We start from the raw sequence: 19,213 nt of genomic DNA, 5'->3' as shown, positions 1-19,213 counted from the left end.
AAAATGTGTTTATACAGTGTCAAATCTTTTTTCCATTATTATGAGTTAAAATTCAGTTTTTACAAATAATCTATCATTGTGTTTGTATGATAGTATTTAGGTGACACACCTGATTCATAGGCGAATCTAGGGGGTGGTCCGGGGGTGCACAGGACCACCCATTAACCCATTGTGTAGCTGAGGGATGGGGCTTTCCAACGAGCCCAGCCCCGTGTCTCTAGCCCCCTGGAAACCAGAGATACGGCCAGGCAAAGCTGGAACGTTTCCCTATAGGATAACATGGGACCCGCTAATTCCGACCCCCACCCAGTTCAACGGCTGCCAGTTCCCCCTTTCGGCATCACTGAAGCTCGAGGTTGATCTCAGTCGAACCCAAATCGCTGGGCCTTCAATCTGATACCAATCTGGATCCATATGGGTTAATTGGTTCCAAGGATATTGAGGTTAAACCGTTTTTTGTTTTTTTTTCATTTCTTAAATGTCATTTCATGACTGTTTATGTTCTTTGAGGGCAGATTTCTCTGGAACAGCCCAGTTTCACGGGACCAAAATCATTCGAAGCCAACTCAAAAGTTCTTCAATATGATACTGGTCTCATTTAAATGGGTCAGTTGGTTCCGGAAATATAGCTGGTTGGTTAAAGGGGGGTAGGGAGAGGGGAGTGGTTGTCTCTCCTCCTCACACCAGAAAATGCAGGGTCTAGGCTGAGGGTCAGCCTGAGAATGTCCCTGCATGATCCTGGGACCATATTCCTGGGTAAATCCCTGCATTTTCTGTTGTGAAAGGGGTATTATTTCAAACAGCCGTGACCTGCAGTGCTCTGAATACAGCTGTCACCCCTGCAGCTTCCACTCCAATTCTTCTCCCCGCTTTCACCTCAGCCCGCCTCCCTTTAATCATGTAGTGCCGGCGCCCGGCGTGCTCCCCCGACGTCACGCACAACAACAGCGCGCACAATATTTCAAATGTCCACTCCGCTAGAGGGGACACCAGGAGGGGAGTGGGAGCGTGCTCTGCACTGCGCTCTGCTCCTCTCCCCATAGAAGCAGCTGCACCGCTCTCCATCTCTCCCTGCAGCAACAGCAGCGAAGGCCCATATAAAAATTTACGGTACTCTTTACTTAGAAGGGCGCCCATCTCGGGCATTGAATGCACTAAAAAATCAGGTGCGATGCGACAGACGAGATGCCCGAGATTTCCCATAGGGAACAATGTTAAATGTCTCAATTGACCCGATTTTCCTGTTCAATGCCTCAATTGACCCAATTTTTCCATAGGAAACAATGTTAAATGGGCCACAGAGGCCAAATAGACACCCTGAAGTGAATAATGGCCACCCGAATTGTTAACGCCACCCCACGATCAACGTCAACCCGAAGCGTGGCGAGCGCAGCGAGCCCGCGAGGTGCGGCGGTACGCGTCCTACGACCTTTTCATACCCCCACTGTCCAAGTCGGCGTGGAGTTGAGAATAGAAAGTGTGGCGAGCGCAGCGAGCCACCGAGCCCGAAGCGTGGCGAGCGCAGCGAGCCCCGCGAGCTTCACAGCTGTCCGCGTACGCTCGCCACGCTTCGGGCTCGGTGGCTCGCTGCGCTCGCCACACTTTCTATTCTCAACTCCACGTCGACGTGGATAGTGGGGGTATGAAAAGGTCGTAGGACGCGTACCGCCGCCCCTCGCGGGCTCGCTGCGCTCGCCACGCATCGGGTTGACGTTGATCGTGGGGTGGCGTTAACAATTCGGGTGGCCATTATACACTTCAGGGTGCCTATTTGGCCTCTGTGGCCCATTTAACATTGTTTCCTATGGAAAATCGGGTCAATTGAGGCATTGAACAGGAAAATTGGGTCAATTGAGACATTTAACATTGTTCCCTATGGGAAATCTCGGGCATCTCGTCGGTTGATCGCACCCGATTTTTTAGTGCATTCAATGCCCGAGATGCCCGAGATTTTTTACTAACGATGCCCACGATCAAAATCGTGGGCGCCCTTCTAAGTAAAGAGTACCAAATTTACAGTAAGTGGCACTTTTGGGGGCATTGCTTAAGGGATGCTAGAAGTGGTGGTATGTGGGGGCATTATGCATAATGTGTGGCTTAATGTGTAAGGGGCATTACGGTGTGCAGCATCATGTGTAAGCTGCATTATGTGTGCAGCATCATGTGTAAGGGGCATTATGTGTGCAGCATCATGTGTAGTGGGTACTATGGTGCGCGGCATCATGTGTAATGGGTTCTATGGTGTGTGGCATCATGTGTAATGGGTACTATGGTGTGCGGCATCATGTGTAATGGGTACTATGGTGTGCGGCATCATGTGTAATGGGTACTCTGGTGCCATCAAGCAAGAACCCCCTAGCAATGAGCACGTAGGTAAGCAGCACTTATGTGGCAAATATGTAATGGGCATTACGGTTTGTTATATAGTATGTAATGGGCATCATGATGTGTGGCACAATGTGTAATGGGCATTATGGTGTGTGGCCTTATGTGTAATTGGCATTACGGCGTGTGGCTTTATGTGTAATGGGTATTACAGAGTTTGCTAAAATGTGTAATGGGCATTACTGTGTATGGTCTAAAGTGTAATACCACATCCCTTTTTGTGATGCCGCGCCTCCTTCCCATGAGACCATGCCCCCTTTTTGCCGCGCGGCTTCGCCGCGCAAAGGTCCCCCTGTTGTTATGTCTAGATCTGGGACCACCCATTACCATAATTCTAGATTCGCCTATGACCTGATTGCTCAGAGAGACAGACTTCTGTAGAGTACATTTCTGTAACCATACACCTGTGGCCACAATATGTCCTCTGCTGTTGGGTTTACAGCCAGGTCATTTCTTAGCAATGAGAAAGATTGCTTTCTAGGGCCCCTATTTATCAACGTTATTTTTCAGTTACGTTAATTAAAGTTACCACCCCTGTGCATATTTACTAGAATTCAGCAATGAATCTGCAGCTGCAAGCCATAACATTAATACACCTGGCATCAGTGCTCGTCATGTTCAAGCAGCACTGACGAATTAAGGTGAAGCTTGGGGTTTTTCTTCGGCATATACAAATCTTCCTGGCAAATGGGGACTGAGTTTGGGACTAATGTGATCATTTTACATAGCACAGGGATAAAAATAATAAAAATCATCATCATCATCATCATCATCATATTATTATTATTATTATTATTATTATTATTATTATTATTATTTATATTGCACTCTTTCTCCAATAGGACTCAAGGCGCTTAACAGATAGAACACTGGGACTTCCGGTTTCCGGGTGCATGGAGTGAGACGCGGCTCTCACAGCTCTCCTCCGTGACCCGACACAAGCCAGATATTTTACATGGCGTTTCGCCTCCAAAGTCACTGGACCCTCTCCCCAGACCTTCTCCACCCTACCCGCATCCATGGAGCGCTTCATGACCGCAACACAGCCGCCGCGCACCCAGCAGCAGAGCAAACGGCAAGTGAAGAGAGGACAGGCCCCAGTAATGGCGCCGGACGGAGAGACGCCGTCCCCGCCTCCTGCATCAAAGAAGGCTATGGCTGATACACACAACGAGGAAAAGGATGACAGGATAAAACCTCATATTGTCACGCTGGGCGTGCCAATATTGTTTCAACTGTTTTTTGTATGTTGTGTATGTCTTGTCTTCCCCTCCCTTTTGTGTTTTCCCTTTTCTATATTTTCCCTGGTGGTATGTAACCAATGTTTAATATCTAAAATGTCTAACTGGACTGTTAACTCAATCTTTGTCCCATTATGGCAGAATTAAAGATAGGCTTGTTTAACATAGGAGGATTTAACTCCCCTGCAAAGCGTAGAAAGGTTCTGGTATACTGCAATAAACTAAAATTAGACTTAATTTTTATCCAAGAAGCTCATCTTATCCCCCCTGAAATGCTAAAGTTACAGATGCTAGGATGGAAACTATTAGCCAGCTCGGCTTATACGTCCAAAGCTAGAGGGGTAGCTATAATGATCAAAGGTAATATACCCCATGAGATAATAAATATCAAGACAGATCAGGAAGGCAGATACGTTATCGCTCAGACACAAATCTATTCCACTAAATTCACTCTATGCAATATATACGCACCCAATGTGTACAAAAAACAATTTTTTACCCAACTCCTCAGAGAACTAACTCCCCTCATGCATACCAATTTGATAGTATGTGGAGACTTTAATCTTATTTCAAACACCTATCTTGATAAATCCTCAAAATGTAAGCACCCCACTAGTCTCCCTACACTTGGTGTCCCAGAACTAGCGTCCCAGTTGAAACTAATAGATATATGGAGAGCTCTCAACCCCACCTCTAAAGAATTCTCTTGTCTGTCAGTTGCCCATCGCACTTACTCAAGGATAGATTATTTGCTTTTATCAGAGACTCTTCTTACAAGAGTCACTGCTTCAGAGATGGAACCTATCACTATTTCTGACCATGCTATGTTGTGGTTCCAAATAATGATAAACGATGAGCCTTAATCTAAATCCTCATGAAGGTTCCCCAACCATCTTCTGATGTCTGAGGCCTTCAAATCCAAGTTAAAGGAGGATTGGAAAGACTTCTACTCCAGCAACCAGTCACATGCAGTATCTGACCCCCCCTTGTTCCGGCAAACTGCCAAGGCAGTTTTGAGAGGCAATATTATATCCTACACAGCTAAATTGAATAAAAATTACTCCTCAAAATTTCTAGCCCTTCAGCAGGAATTAACGCAGGCATTTTCCCAATATCAAAAATACCCCCCCCCCCCCCCTTCCAATAGACAAAATTATATCTCAGTAAATACGCATTTTAACGAATATCTCCAAAACAAGGGTAATAAGTACCTTTATAGCATAAACTACCGCTATCATTGTTTTGGAAATAAAACAGGTAAGCTCCTTACAAATATTCTAACTGGTTCCAGACCCTCAGCAATTATACACCCTTTAAAATATAAAGATGGGTCACTAACAAAATCTAATAAACAAATTGCTCAGGTAATGATGAGCTTCTACTCCGACCTGTATGCATTCCCCTCGACACCCCTTACTCAAAACAGTGCAACTGAGGAACATAATAATGCCTTGTACTCCAAAATTAAATTCCCAAAACTCCCTCCAGACAAATTAACATCTTTAACAGCACCTATAACAGAAGATGAAGTGGTCAAAGTTATTAAATCATTGAAAAAAGGAAAGGCTCCGGGCCCTGATGGCTTTGGTAGTAGTTTTTCATAAACTTATGCTCCCCCATATACTTGATCCGTTAGCTAAAGCTTTCAACCATATTCTGGTTAATAAATCCCTTCCACATCATATTTAATTCCACCTACATTAAAAGACTCTCCAAACCTGGGAGAGACCCCGCTCTGCCTGGGTCATATAGGCCGATTTCACTATTAAATTCGGATTACAAGATCCTAACAAAAATCCTGACAGAAAGGTTGAAGGCCTTTATGACGTTCATTATACACTCCGACCAAACAGGATTTATTTCTGGGAGGTACTCTGTGGTGAATGTCAGAAAGGTAGTCACGGCAATATCACATACTCAAAATAAATCAGGCCATCTCCCTCCGGGAATTATAATGTCCATAGACGCAGAAAAGGGCTTCGACCTTGTCCTCTGGCCCCACCTTCACCAAACAATGGCACACTTTGGATTCCCGATTGAATTTATTGAATATATCAAACTCTTGTATACTAATCCCGTATCACAAATTCTATGTAACGGCCAAATTTCAGATCATTTCCAACTCCACAAGGGGACGAGGCAGGGATGCCCCCTTTCCCCTCTCCTTTTCGCTATTGCGATTGAGCCCCTGGCCCTTCTCCTGCGACAATCTTCGGAATTTACTGGCATATCGATCAACAAGCATACTCTTAAAAGTATCGCTCTTTGCTGACGATATGATACTTTTTGTCACCAATCCCTTAGTATCTATCCCTTCCATCGTTAGAATAATTCAAGAATTCGGCACGGTATCGGGGTATAAAGTCAATTTTGATAAGACAGAATTACTTTTGTTGGGAAATCATTCCCCAGACATTACATCTTCACCCATCTTCTCGAAATTTAAAATTGCCCAAGCTCAAATTAAATACCTAGGTATAAACATCACTAACAAAACATATAATTTATACAAAGCGAATTTCTCCCCCTCTATAACCAAAATTATAACATTGATGAATTCATGGATAAACTTGCCACTTTCGCTCCTCGGCAGGGCAGCAGCTGTAAAATCTATTATTTTCCCCAAATTATTCTACATTATGCAACTGCTCCCAATAGCCTTAAAACATAAAGATCTTCTGTTAATTAACTCTCAAACTTCAAGGTTCCTTTGGAAGGGCAAAAGAGCCAGAATTTCACTAGCGAAATTGATACTTCCTAAACAAAATGGAGGACTTTGCATACCCGATTTTAAGACATACTCCACTTCCATATTTTTCCATTATGCTAGTGACTGGTTGCTGGAGAGGTCGGTATATACTGATTTAAATTTAGAGCATGCATCCTTCTTTCCTTACTCCCCGGCAGCTTTGCTGCACTTGAAGACCTCAGAGATACCAAGAGCAATTATGACTAACATATTATTCAAAGACACGTACCTAAGTTGGATCTCCCTTCATAAAAAACTTAAGCGAGACCACAAAATCTCCCCATACATCCCTCTGTGGGGTAACACTAATTTCCCACCCTCTCTTACAAATGCAACACTTCAAAAATGGAAGAAGAATGGTTTGTCACTGATTTCCAAAGTATTTGATCCCGGTGGAACCATACTCCCTTTTGAAACACTAGCCCAGACATACTCCATCCCAAATTCCCAGTTTTATTTATACCTACAAGTTAGACACTTTGCCCATTCCATTGACTCCCTTTTTTGAGGCGACAACTCCTCCACACCCTATATTGAGCATATTACTGTACAGAGAAAAAATTACTTATAAAATTAACCTGCTTTATCCCTTACTGATTGAAGCTAGTATGCACCCAAACCTGCAGGCTCCTTCTTTACTCTCTAATTGGTCCCAAGATATCCAAAGTATACAGGACCGCCGGGTCTGTGTTTTAAGAAAGTATTGTATGTATTCTAAACACTTGGGTTCAGCATATTTGCAGGAAACGCATTTGAAATTTTTACATAGATCCTTTATCTCCCCGGCCCAAAGAAAGCATATGGTGGTAGATGAACCGGGACATTGCTATAAGTGCGGGATGGCAAATGCTAAACTAATCCACTGCTTTTGGGAATGTTCAAAGGTCAGAAGGTTTTGGATAAAACCATCAACTTTATAAAAGGGACTTTGCAATTTGATATTCCGCTTTCTCCTGACCTCTGCCTCCTGGTGACCTTTGACACAGAGACTCTGGCGCAACCTATCTCGCAACATATTCCGATCTTGGTTATCATTTTCACTTGGGCATTGGATCAAAAAATCAGCTCCAAGTGTTCAAGAACTTAAAACAAGAATACTACAACATCTATACTTCGATCTGAAAACCCGACTACTTCAGGAAAATCTATCCTCCGAGCCTTTCTTAAGAAAATGTCAGCATTACATCCTTTCTTTCGATGAAGAGGCTAAAGCATCCTCCACCCCCCGGCTAATGTGTGAAGGCCTCTCTACCTAACCCATGACTGATACATCTGCACAGGGCACTAGACCAGGTTCTCTCTGCTCTAAACTTGGATAGTCACTTATTCTCTAATGATCTCTATAAGCTCGCCTTAAAGTCTTATGCGTTGATGACAAAGCACCTGAACTATGTTCGCTTAATTTATGATACTGTTTTCTTGCAGCTAGACATAATAATAACAACTGCTATACCCCCCCCCCCACACACACCCTTTCCCTACCTGCCTCCCCCCCCTCTCTGTCTTTTGTCCATGTTTTCTGTTAAAGTGATGTATCAATATACTGTATGGTATAGTCGCTGGAGGACATTTTCCCAGCCTCAAGACTAACGATTTAATGACAATATATTTTGAGGAAGACACTTCAATTGCTATTTGAATGTCACGACAAAATACCTCAGTGGACTACAAGATACAAGGTTGCAGTAATTTTTCGCAACCTTGTATCTTGTCCACAACTGTATTCCATTTGAAGAGGTCACTTTTATTATTGTGTTATATCATTGTATGCTTTGACTAGATGTTCCAATACGGCTATGTTCAATTTATCCTGTTATTTCACGTGAAAAATGAATAAAAACGTATTTAAAAAAAAAAAAAACAACAGAGAGAACACTGGTGGCCAACCTGTAGCTCTTGAGCCGCATGAGGCTCTTTTCTTAATGAGATGCGGCTCCCGCACCCATGGCACAGTTAGAGAAGGCAAGCAGCAGCAGGTGCGAGAGCTGGCACACAGTAGAGTAGCGCACAATAACTGTGGTCCCTGTTAACAGTGCCAGCTCTTTCATCTACCCACCGCTGCGCTGAAATACCACTGAGTTCTTTAGTGAGACAGGATAACTGGGTTTGGCTTTCCTGCCTTAGCAAGCCCTCTTGCTTGTATGAAATTATAAAATAATATGCCAGGGAGAACCTTTTTATATGGTTTTATATAGCATACGTGTGCTGCTTGTAGCTAAGCCACAACCCATTTAAAACTGGGTTCTGGTCTTGTGGGAGCTAGACCACACCCATTTGTTTGCATGGTATCAGCTCTTTGTCTTACCATAACACATTTTGTAACTCGTTGCCACTGATTGGGTGGCCACCCCTGAGATAGAATAAATGGAATGCAGTAAAGGAACAATGAAGCTTTTCATAAACAATACTTAAGGGAATTCAGAAAATGCTTGAGATTTATGTAATCTAAATCGTAATTGAGACCTCTTCCATGGTAATTCTTTCAAATTCCTCTCTAAATTTATTTTTTTCCCTTCAAATACCCCCAGGCAAACCCTTTCTATTTATTTTAACCTTATTTTATCTTTTTCCTCATACACAATATAATTCACCCTTATAACTTAAACTGTTAAGTAAGAATTTATATGTTTTTAACGCATTTTACAAGAAAACATCTTAAAAAACATAGTTTATTGCAACACTTGTGTGATTTCATTATTTTTTGTTATAAAATAAGATTGAGTTAAAAACTGATGGCGCCATGTACTTTCCTATATTTTGAACAGTCACAGTGTACTTTGCAAAATTTTGAAGGACATTGTCTCTTTTTATTGTATGTGTTTCTTGAAATTCTTGTATATTGTAAATTGCAAATCAAAAGATCATCTCAAAATATGTATTGATTAAAAGAAAAAAAGAAAATGCTTGAGATTTTGAAGGATTCTAGAGTCAGGGCCTCTCAAACTGTGTGGGGAAGTGAGTTGTATAGAGTTGGAGCCACATAGCTAATTATGGGCTTTTATTAGAGCCCCTGTCCCTGGATGTGATTTTTAGTATATTCAAATGGTACAGAATTCTCATTGCTGTGAATATTTGGGATGATAAATTATAATGATCAAATATAAAGCCTGATAATTAATAAATGGGCCCCATGCATTAAATATCAAGATTAACCTTTTTTTTTTACCTGTTTTACCATTTTTATTTTTTACCTGTTAAAGAAACACTGTAGACTAATATTGCAATGTCTGTCAGCTATAGCCATATAGCAGCTGCAATATAACAGCTGTAGCCTTGCTGTATATTACCTGTATACTGTACAGTATGTATTATGTTACTTAATCCAACATTTAAAGACATTATGGAGTGACGGAATGGGCATTGGATGCAATAAAGCAGACTTTCAGTGTAAGAGCCATGATCCAATTAGCAGAAAAACCTAGATTTATATGTATAATTAGCAATTCAGGACTGTCACTAGAAGGTTAGTGGTGCAGACTTGTTGTGTCTGATGTAACAGAAGGGCTTGGTGACAAATGACAGTAGCATGAACCTGATATTTAAAAAAAAATACGCATGGAGACATTCTCTAAGTGTTCATGGAGTTTTCTGAAGCAGATTCAGGCATTTTTTATACTGTGTGAATCTAAAGTGAAAATTACTTTGTATTATTTTCAACAAATAAATACATACCCCTGCCCTTATATAATTGTTTCATGGGGCCTAAGCAAGACACCAATATGGGGTACCCTACCCTCAAACTATCCCCCCACAAGTCAGTGTGTGCCACTACACAGTCAGTCCCCCTGCTGAAGATGTTGATCACCAGCTTTAGGGCAGAGGGAGCCACAGTACAGTTTGTGGACCTCGGGTACATGTCCTTGTCTGCCATTGCTCAGCTCATTCTGAATCCAGTCATATAAAAGATGGTGGCGCACTGTGCAGGACTGTATGGCTGTAACCTACAGGGATAATGTGCACACACAGCAGCCTGGATTGGCAAAGCAGTGCCCGCTGTTGCGTGACTCATTTATTAATACAGCGCTGCTGTATGCCCCTCTCTGTCTCATGAGTTTGATACCAACAAATACTGTTTTTATTCTACAGCAGTATACAGTCAATACTGTATGAACTTACTGACATTTCAATCCCTTGCTTGATTCATTGGTACTCTTTACCTAGCACGGCGCCCACGATTTTGATCGTGGGCATCGCAGGTAAAAAAATCGCGGGCATCGCGGCCATTGAATGCACTAAAAATCGGGTGTGACGCGACCGACGCGATGCCCACGATTTCCCATAGGGATCAATGTTACATTTCTCAATTGACCCGATTTTACTGTTCAATGCCTCAATTGACCCGATTTTTCCATAGGAAACAATGTTAAATGGCCCACAGAGGCCAAATAGGCACCGTAAAGTGTGAAATGGCCCCCACAATTGTTAACGCCACCCCACGATCAACGTCAACCCGAAGCGTGGCGAGCGCAGAGAGCCTGCGAGGGGCGGCGGTACGCGTCCTACGACCTTTTCATACCCCCACTACCCACGTCGGCGTGGAGTTGAGAATAGAATAGTGTGGCGAGCGCAGCGAGCCACCGAGCCCGAAGCATGGCGAGCGCAGCGAGCCCCGCGAGGGGACGTGGATACCTTCACAGGTAAACGCGTCCCTTCGCGGGCTTCACAGGTATCCGCGTCCCCTCGCGGGGCTCGCTGCGCTCGCCACGCTTCGGGCTCGGTGGCTAGCTGCGCTCGCCACACTATTCTATTCTTAACTCCACGCCGACGTGGATAGTAGGGGTATGAAAAGGTCGTAGGACGCGTACCGCCGCCCCTCGCGGGCTCGCTGCGCTCGCCATGCTTCGGGTTCACGTTGATCGTGGGGTGGCGTTAACAATTGTGGGGGCCATTTCACACTTTAGGGTGCCTATTTGGCCTCTGTGGGCCATTTAACATTGTTTCCTATGGAAAAATCGGGTCAATTGAGGCATTGAACAGAAAAATCGGGTCAATTGAGAAATTTAACATTGGTCCCTATGGGAAATCGCGGGCATCGCGTCGGTCGCGTCGCACCCGATTTTTTAGTGCATTCAATGCCCGCGATGGCCGCGATGGGCGCCGTGCTAGGTAAAGAGTACCGATTCATTTGTTTAGTTTTATTTCTTTTTTTGTTTTTGCTTTGTTCTGGTTGCTATATTTTCAGTTTTGAATTTTGAACCTCATTTATCTTAAATAATTCTGATTTTATTGATATGTTCTGTGTACTCTGCATATATTCAGTAAGGTAAAGCAAATGATAAATTTTTCACAGCAAATTTGTACATTGCTTCCACTTAATTTTGGTGAATTACATATATGGTACAGCTGAGCACATATTACCTGCGCACCAATATCAAAAGGTTGAGCACAGTTTTTGTATTCTATTATTTTATGCACATAGGTGGGCAGCCTCTAATATATAAGTAGTGACCCAGAAAAAAAATTATTTTCTCTTGTTTCCACTTACACGTTATTCATTCATGTTACTCTAAGGGGGTATTCAATCCAGGGTCACAACTGTCGGTCCGTCCCGACAACCGTGACTCTGGCATGTTTTTGTTTTCCTCTGCTGCATATCACAAGCGGGATTAAATGTCCCGGTCCTGCCTGCTGATTGGCAAAAAGGGGACATGTGCGCTAGATACAGCCGTGATCTCGACAATTCACGGACGTTCTCGGCAGAACAGGCCCAACAGCTTTTAAAGTCAGGCCCGTTCTGCCAAGATGCCTGCTCAATGCTGTCGGGAAAGACAGCATTGAATAGGCGCCTCCCGCCATTTCCCCCATTGGAAATGGCAGTGGCAATTGAATATCCCCCTTAAGGATCATCAACAGAGCATATACTATATATTTTTTATATCCTTTTGGGCCAACCAAACCCCACCTTGCGTATGGTGGCCTGGCCGCCAGCCATTTGCAGCGTGTGTTCTCACGCACTGGTTGTGAATGGATGTTTACATAAACATCCATCTGCAGCCTACGGGGGAACACCCATATCATTGGATGGTCGCCAACAAACCAATGATGTGGAACTTGCACACATACAGTATCTAAGGTGGCTCAGAACATCCTTCAATGTGCATGTACATTCTGAGGGAAGAGGGTGGACAGCTGACATCCAGTGATGTCAGCTGCCTGCCCCAGCGCCCACGCCGCCAGCCGATTACAGCCCAGCGAGTTTGTTCAACGTGGCTGCACTCACCCAGCGCATGCACATGCGCAATAATGCACCAAATACCCATTGATAGAAGAGGAGGAGATAGAAACTTGAAACTACTACTGCACAAATCCTATTGGATACAGAAACTGAACACTGTAGCACCTGCGGGACTAAACGAACAGTTACCACTCAATTGTTTCTTATAATTATGTCTCAACATATTCGCATTGACTAATTGCTAAAGTCTTACAAACCCTGGAACATGTCCTGTACGAGTGAAATCTCAAATTAATAGCGGCAAATATCCTAGCAACGCTATCTTGTTTACAGGTTACCATAGCAACATAACACGCCAGAACCAATTCCCCCTTGTACCTTAGACTGGAAGTTCAGGATTTCGGAGGGAGGAGGCACGGCATTCACGGGTAAGGCACGAGAAGGGGTGAGACACTACTATATATTTGGTGAGTTTTTCTATATTCTGTATATCTGACGAAGGTTAAGTAAACCGAAAACATTTATTACTAAATACTGAGTTGATTCAGTTATTCACAATCAGTGAGTGCCACCCCGTTCTGTCGCTGTATATAATATATATATATATATATATAGTCGGGCGTCGACCGGCACTCCTGTAACCCTTGTAATGCTGATGCCGGGTGCCTTCATGCAGGGATAAGATAGAAGGATAAATATAGCGGCACTCTCGGGCTTAAACAAATAATCACTCTTGAAACGAGTTCACTTCAACGTTTCGGTCTTTTTATTTTAAGACCTTCATCAGGAATGAATTCATTCCTGATGAAGGTCTTAAAATAAAAAGACAGAAACGTTGAAGTGAACTCGTTTCAAGAGTGATTATTTGTTTAAGCCCGAGAGTGCCGCTATATTTATCCTTCTATATATATATATATATATTTTTTTTTTCTGTTACATTTGCTGTTTTTTTTTACTAACAAAAAGGGAGGATGAGATGTCAAGGCTATCACGAGCATTTTAGCGCAGCACTGTTTATTATACACTACTGTATGTCATATTTCGTTTCTCTCGTTCCCACACCATTCTTTGATTGTGATTACTGCAGAGCTGCAGGTGGTAAGACCTTGAGCTTGTTCAGAATGAAGGAGAGGCACAATTATCCTTTTTATATGCCTATAGCTTTCCTGGGAACCCTGCTTTATACTGCCATTCAATTGATAAACCGCCAACATATCAAGTGTTACAAAATAGTAACTTTCTTCACAAAGATATTTTCTATTTGCCCAAATTAGATACAATGGGTAACATTTAATAGGATGAGAGATTCAGAAAGTGAAAGATTTGGTAAGAAATCTCCAGTTTTTTTAAAGAGGCAATCATTTACACTGCAAAACGAGTTTGACTTGGAAGTGTAAATGATTGCCGTTTAAAAAAAAAAACGGGAGGTTTTTTTATCAAGTCTCTCACTTTCTGAATCTCTCATCCTATTAAATTTCATCCAGTATGTCTTAATTGAATGGCATCCAATTGATAAATACATTTTTGAATCAACTATTAGCAAGACAATTATATACAAAATATATTTTCTTTCTAATAGTTGATCTATAAATATGATGCTATGTTTATTGATGCCATTCAATTAAGACATATATCTATATTTTGCACAAATGAGAAAGGGAAGAGTCCTTATGATAACATGGGTATGAATAGGGTAGATCATACGAGAAGATGAACTGTGTTCTGGTTTTCATTTTCAAATTTTGGAAACGATTTACTATGCCTCTCTATCCCCCACTGACAAAACCAGTTCTATATTTGTAACACATTTGGTGGTAAATAAAGTCGTTAGCAACAAGCTACTATGGTTTAAATGAAATAACTGGCAATAAAAGTTGCATCCCAAATCTGAATGCCTACTGTGATATAAAACATTGATAACTACCATCAGAAAATAAATCAGTACCATACAACTAAAAAAACACAAGGGGGTTTCTTTACTTAAGGTCAATTTCAATGGACTTCGATTGTTTTTAGATAGATTTAAATCAATCTTAATCGATGTTGGGCTTCCAGTGCTAAAACACACATTTACTAACATATTAATTATTTATATTTATTTGTAAATGTTAGTAAATAAATGTTTAGCCCTGGAAGACCAACTTCGATTAGAATTGATTTTAATCAATCGTAAATAAATCAAAATCAAGTAAAATCTTTAGTAAATACAACCCTTGGTCTTCAGTATTTGTAAATAAATACATCCCGATAGAAAAGTCCAGAATAAAACCTGTGAATATGGCTGAAGGATTACTTAAAGCACCATTTTGCCCTTAAGCAGTGGGCAACATATGTAGAAAACCGGAAATTTTCAGGAGTATGATAGGCTAAGAATAGATCTCTTGGATCATAAATAGTAATACAAGTATGCATAAGCAGATAAATGTCACTATATTCACTTATGAGATATGCTCAAATAATTCAGCATGTAACGACCACTATAGTGAAAACGCAAAAAATTAGCATACAGATGGAGCTGGTCTCTTCTTTGCTGGCGCTGTGACAGCACAAAAATCTGCCGAAGAGACGCCCCATCTGACAGAGACGCGCGTGCGTCTCACACGCACGCGCGTCTCAGTTTCCCATCGGCAAGGGGGACGGGAACCCTGTCGGTCTCCGCTTCAGGGAGATGGACAGGGTTAGCGGGAGGGGGGCAGCGAGGCAGCGGGGACCCCGGGCGACCCTCGGCGAGGCGGTGGGGACCTGGGGAGAGCCCTGTTGTAAGGCGATGTGCGCTTCTTGTGCGTGCGCGTCCCCTTAAGGCGGCTGACGGGGGATGGCGGATGGCGAATCTTCCGCCCTCCCCTGCAAGAGCGAGGCCCGCTCCATCTGTATGATATAATAGGCAGACATGGAGAGGGAGAGAAGACCCTGCCCATATTTTACATTATAGAAGGAGGTGGTCATGAGAAACTGTAGGAATATTTGCTACTCGTGGATGAAAGGGGCAATGGACATAAATGTTTAGGGGATAGGGTAGTCATGCATGAAAGCAATGTGAAGGAATTTAGGGCCTTATTCTGCTCAATACGTTGGGACGGATTGTTTTTTTTTTCAACTGCGCATGCGTAGCTTTCGCAATGCGTAGGTTCGGCGACCTCACACCGCTCACGGACAGGTCTCTCCGTGCCAAAACCCTGTCCAAAAGAGTACGGTCATTGTGGGCGGCATGGGGGCGTTTTTAGGGGAGGGGCCGGAATAATGAGGAAAACTGGGCGTAAACATGGGCGTACACGGGTGTGTGCACCAAAGATGTATGGTGCTACAACCGCTCGATCGGCGAACACACCGTGCATTTTGGCCCAAAAACAGGCGGATGCCAAAGATAGCTCCAGACCACCCCTAGAGATACCGCATGAGAGCGGACACCTGGGTCTGCTAATTAACGCTGATTACTACACCTGAATGTAATAAGCAATGCTGCAGCCTATTAAGTGAAAAACCATGATTTCACTACCTACAAGCCACACACAGCCCTCAAACACATTGGAAGCATATCTTTCTACACTTCTCTACATGTAAAGGTTGTTTTAATTTTAGGTAAGATTCATTCTAAGACCTGCTTACATATGTCAAGGTAGTTATTTTATAACCATCTACACCCATTCAGTAAGTGTTTTTGTAAACTTTAAAAAGCAGGACACTCAATTCACAGAAGTCGACATGTGTCAACTTTTTCACTGTAACACCAACTTAACTTTATTTAAAAGTAAAACCAATGTGGGGACACATAGATAGTGATTAAAATGCAACATTAGAACAAAATAAATATACATGTAATGAGGGTTAAAATGTTGTTTTATTAGGGTGTTCTTAAGGTAGACAATTGAGGTAATAGAAAACAATTATTGAATAACAGTTTAATTAATTAATTGTCTTAATTATAGTTGAAAGATTTTCAGTGCCATATATGTGAAGGGTATGCCACCATGCACGGACATACGCTCACTCTCAAGATCGGTGACACACGCTGAGTTTTCCATTGAAAAAAGGCAAGACCTGTCCATGCACTGTGGCGTACGCTCCGATATACGGAAGATGTCGGTGTGAAAACGGACGAGACCTGTCCGTATACAGTGGCGTACGCTCTGTTGTACACCAGTTAACGGTGTCTAAGAGGAGACCCGTCCGTATCCGTATACGAAGGCGTACGCTCAAGTGTACGCCACTCCCCATTGTCGGTGTTTACGTCCCTATGCGGATGTTTTGTCGGCGGACATACGCTCACCGTCTGCATTCGGGAAACGGACCGTACGTACGTTGCACCGACCGAACCAGAATAAGGCCCTTAGTCTGGAGAGTAGAACACAATGTAAGATTCTTATTGCCATATTCCCATCATTCTTGCACTAAAAAAGTGCATATAATAGTTATAATAAATTGACATATTATTAGCCCTAATGCTGTAAAAAGAAACCCTGCTCATTATAATCAGCAGTAGTCTTGATAAGAACTATATTGTACAGTAGGGGTGTCAAACTCAAATTCATCGGGGGCCGCATCAGAAGTTTGGTCACCCTCAAAGGGCCGGTCCCCCAAAAAGTACAAATGACAGAAAACTTGTACAAGGTGTACTTTAAAGCAGTATGAAACAGGACATACATATAACAATAATGCGATAACAAAAATGGTGGGCCATCAAACACAGAGCTATGCTGCAGAAATTTAATTCCACATCCAGTACTAATTATATTGAGGTGCAGGGTTCAGTGGTAGACAGGGACAGAAGGTACAGAGCTGCCTTAGGGATGCTAGAGGAGGTGACACCATTTTGGGAAAGACATTTTAATGTGGGCTAGCAAGATAGACACGCAGTGACTAGAGGAGAGCATGGCCTGGTGTGTAAATGTCACCCTCAGTGACAGAGATCCCCACGTACAGCGACCAGCCCGAGCTATACACTACTAACCTATTTCAGTCAGCCGCCTCGCACACACGGTTACCGCTACTACCAGCAGTCCAGCACGGATCGCCAGCTGCGTGACGTCCCAGTCACCAACCCCGCAGCTCCGGCGAGCGAGCGAGTGCGCGCGCAGTTGGGGGTGGGTGAGAGGAGGTGGCCTAGGCAGGAGCTGGGATACACTGCCCCTGCGTGCTATCTCCTCGCGCGGGCCACATGACGAGGTCTGGCGGGCCGGATTTGGCCCGCGGGCCTTGTGTTTGACACCCGTGTTGTACAGTAATTAAAAATTAGTTGGCGAAAGATAAGGACACTGCTACCTACAGTCTCTTGAACCAAAGGTAGACACCATCTTTAGATTGGATGCCATTGTACCAGGGAATTACTATCTACAGTACCTTCCATTTCTGATGTGCTACTTAACATCTGTTCATCCAGTGCTGATCTCTTTTAAAAATACACAAGAATAGTGAGTGTGAGTCAGATTTTCTATCCTTCTATAACTCCTAATTTAGTTGCTCTACATATTGTTTTCTTCTACTTTGAGGTCTTTTGGCATATACCGGAAAATATCAACTGCAACATTTCTGATTAGACTGAGGGGCTCTGAGAGTATCCAAAGTACATGCTGACCCTACTTTTTGTATTAACTTGTTGTCTAGAGGATTTGTAGGTATTGTATTATGCAGCTGGTAGTCAGCGATCAGAAAGCATGAGTATAAGAACTCAAACTTAAACTGCCACTGAACTGCAAAAACATGCATCTAAGTTTGACTCACAAGCCAAAGATGGGGGTGGGGTGGGTGGGTTCAAATTGTTCACAAGTCATGTAGTAAAGGGTTATGTTTTAAAGATAGTCCTTTATCTTGCACATATTGTAAAGTACAGGATATAATAATTTTTATATATATAGAAATATTGGGATATATTTTCCCAATCACAAATCTTTCTTTTAACAACAGATCCATCTAATATTTTGTATTCCTGCAAATTTTCCAAAAGGTTTTCCACAAATTCATTGTTTTTTTTTATGTTTGCTTCTACAAACCACTATCCTCCAGGGTAACAGTATGGCAAGAAAAGCATCAAAGTGCTTTTCTACAGAGAGGAAACTGCTGCAGAGGAGCCATCTCTGGAGAAAAATGTCAGATGCCATCACAGATCAATGGTTTCCCAACTATAACTATTTATGCATGATGATTTCTATGACAACAGCAGAAAACACAAGAACAAAAATGCGACAGTGACTCAAGCGGTATCTTTTATCCAAAACTAAATGCATCCAGTGTAACGAAAACCTATCAGTAATTCACAGAAATACTGCACAGGACAAAGTGCATAAAGATCAGTTGGAAACTGTCTAAATATTGTCTGCATATTGTCCTATCATCCAAGCAGTGTTTCTGTACAAATAATAAGGTATATGTATTTGCAGTGTAAACACAAAAGGGGGCATGATCCCATCGTGATGGGACATGCCATGCTCCCAGGAGTTTGCCTAGCACTTCTTCCTCTTCAATAAAATGGTTAAGCAGATTCCATCAGTAAAATATATTCACGGTGATATTTCATCAGCAGAGTGTTCTAATTGTTTCCTGAGACACTTTTCAGTTGTTAAAGAACAAAGCTATAAATCCATAAGAGAACTCCAACCTTCATTAGCCAAACTAATAGAAGCCCATTTGAACTATAGCATTAGCACAGTCAGAGGAAGAGGTGACAAA

General features: G+C 42.5%; 1 protein-coding gene across 4 annotated transcripts in view; it reads right to left on the bottom strand.

Annotated features, from left to right (window-relative positions):
- The window catches only part of GRIA3 (glutamate ionotropic receptor AMPA type subunit 3), a 325,345-nt gene that overhangs the window by 142,533 nt on the left and 163,599 nt on the right, over positions 1 to 19,213 (bottom strand). The gene's annotated exons all lie outside the window — the stretch shown is intronic.

Source organism: Crinia signifera, chromosome 9 (genome assembly GCF_055691185.1).
Source record: "Crinia signifera chromosome 9, ASM5569118v1, whole genome shotgun sequence".
Taxonomy (NCBI): domain Eukaryota; kingdom Metazoa; phylum Chordata; class Amphibia; order Anura; family Myobatrachidae; genus Crinia; species Crinia signifera.
Note: the sequence above shows the minus strand (reverse complement) of the source record. Positions and strands in the feature narration are given on the sequence as shown.